We start from the raw sequence: 2,820 nt of genomic DNA on the forward strand, positions 1-2,820 counted from the left end.
TAGAAAATTTGAAAGATGCCAGAGGAAAATAAAAAAAAAATCTACATTAAGTAGAAGTATAAGATTTCAATGCAATTTTCATCAGAAACCATGAAGTAAGAAGAATGGAATGAAATATTTAAAGGAAAAAAAGAACAGAATCATAAATCTAGTAAGATTATCTTTCAACAGTGAAAGAGCGTTCAGAGATTGTAATGGTTGACTTGGGGCTAGAAACGCCAGAGAATGTGGCTTTCCAGAAGGAATAAACCACTGTGGTGTCATTGAGAGCAACTGGAATGAGATTGTTGATATCTTTGGTTATATGAATTTAAAGGAGTCTCTTCTTTGTATCTGTGCTTATGGTTTTGAGAAGCCTTCAGCTATATATAGCAGAGAGCAGGGTTTGTTTGTTTTTTTGGTACATAAAAGTATAATATGGTTGATCAAGTTCAGTCCATTACTGGCAAGACAGCAACATTTACTACTTCTATCCTGAAACAGTTGGAGATAGAGTTCAAGGAAACCCAAACATGAATATTGGTCCCCACTAGAGAACTGGCTTAACAATTGCAAAAATTAATTCTGGTACCATAAGACTGTCTGGGAGTAATTTGTCATGTCTGCATTGGTGGAACAAATGTTCAGAATAGAATGCAAATCTGTAGGGTGAAGCACCACATGTTGGTATACCAGGGAAAGTGTTTGATATGTCAAACAGAAGATATCTTTTTCCAAAATGTTTGAGCGACTGGTTAAGCTGAAGGGCTAAAGGTCAAATCTATGAGATTTTCCAAAAATTAACTACAAGTATTCAGGTTATGTTACTTTCTGCCACAATGCTGACTGATGTGTCATAAGCAACCAAAAAATCCTGAGATACAGTTTGAATTCTGATAAGAATTGGCCCTTGAAGGACTTGAGCAATTTTGTACCAATGTGCAAGAAAGGAAAGGAAGTTGCACATACTTTGTGATTTGGACAAAACTCTTCCACAGGATGTGGTTTTTCTTTTTTTGTTGTTGTTTTGTTTTTGTTTTCTTTTATTCATTTATGCATACAATGTTTGGGTCATTTCTCCCCCCGTCCTCTCGTCCCCTCCCTTATCCCCCTGTCTCTTCCCTCTCCCCCTCTACCTCCTTGCTATCAGGCAGAAACTATTTTGCCCTTATTTCTAATTTTGTTGTAGAGAGAGTATAAGCAATAATAGGAAGGACCAAGGGTTTTTGCTAATTGAGATAAGGATAGCTATACAAGGAGTTGACTTGCATTGCTTTCCTGTGCATGTGTGTTACCTTCTAAATTAATTCTTCTCGAATGAACCTTTTCTCTAGTTCCTGGTTCCCTTCTCCTGTTGGCCTCTGTCATGGTTTTTCTTAAAAAGCACAAAGTGGACTGGTATGGAACATCACAATGTCTGCTCTGCATAGTTACATGGCCCAGGGGAGAGAAATATGAGGGAATTCCAGGCTGCCAAACCATGTTCTGATCACTACTGACTTGCTGGCCTGTGAGATTGATGTATAACAAGTATCTTTGGTTACATAAACTAATATCTATGTATAAATGTAAAAACTATATTCATGCAATTAGCAGAAGGGGTGGTTTGTGAGGAAGAGTGTGGCTATAAACTTTGAAGAAGTGGAGGCTTCTTCATGGCATTGAGATTTCTATCTTGCTACACTGGAGGAAATTCCCATGCATGTGGCTGACCTTAGTAAATTCCTGGGGTGATGATTTTGAATGTAGTAGTTTCTGTTGCAAAACATGAAATTAATTAGTGTTATTCTCTTTATATTTAGACTGTTGGGATGGGTATAAAAGATGAGTTCTATAAAATCCTTTCTTTCTTAAACATTTATTTCCTAGGTCTGTAGATACAGTTGTTTTAGATGTTCTCTATCTTTTAACAATAAACTTGGGTACTAAAAGTTATAAACACTATATAAAATCAGCCAGTTTTGCCAAACAAGCAGATCTGCCTTTATTTGTGATTTTCATTAGCCTGGATAGAAACACTTTCAAAATTGACTTTTCTAGAAAGCATTTGAATTCTCTTTGTTTGGTATTGTTTTTATTCAATAAAGTACTTGTTTAGTGCTGACTGACCTAGACCCTGCTGCTAAATCCCAGAAATCATATCTAGGTACTGTTTAAACCCCCAGTAAAACTGTCATATTGCATATGTCTTAATGAAGTTTGAATGTTAAATGTAAATTTTGTATTAATTTTTAAAAAGTGGAAGAAAATCAAAGACATCTGACACAAACAAAAGCATATATTGCCAATAGATATGTTCTATGAGAAATGTTAAAAGAAGTCATTACCCTGGGAGAAAGAAAGCTTTATACACATATGAAATTCACATCTACTAGAAGAATGGATGCTGGAGTGTTCTTTTAGTTGATTACTGTTTGCTGAGAATTCTAATAGTAACAGTTGTTTGACTCAAGAGTGTGAGTACATCATAATAGAAGGAGAGGTTGAGAATACTCAGTTATAAAGCAAACCTATATCCAAGATTCGTGCTCATAATAAATAAAGAACTCAGAGGACTGCTGTGCCTCTTTCTTCATTCCCTTGCATTGTATGTGAAGAGCTATAGCTTTATTTGAAGTTATTTGTTGTGAATTAAAATATGCATTAAAACTTTAAGAAAACCAATAAATTTTTAATTAAAATGTGTAATTGCTATAATAATGGAGAAGATAAAATATCATAATATAGTTCAAGTGCAACCAAATGAAGAGTAGAGGGCAAAGCAAAAAATATTCAATGAACACAAAAGTTTCAAATTGGTAGATTAATTCAACTATATCTATAGTTATTTTACATATAAAT

At 34.5% G+C, this 2,820-nt stretch overlaps 1 pseudogene; it reads left to right on the forward strand.

Annotated features, from left to right (window-relative positions):
* Positions 1-220: 220 nt before the first annotated feature.
* LOC109703068 (eukaryotic initiation factor 4A-II pseudogene) lies at positions 221-986 on the forward strand (annotated as a pseudogene).
* Positions 987-2,820: the final 1,834 nt, after the last annotated feature.

Source organism: Castor canadensis, chromosome 9 (genome assembly GCF_047511655.1).
Source record: "Castor canadensis chromosome 9, mCasCan1.hap1v2, whole genome shotgun sequence".
In the NCBI taxonomy this organism is placed as follows: Eukaryota; Metazoa; Chordata; class Mammalia; order Rodentia; family Castoridae; genus Castor; species Castor canadensis.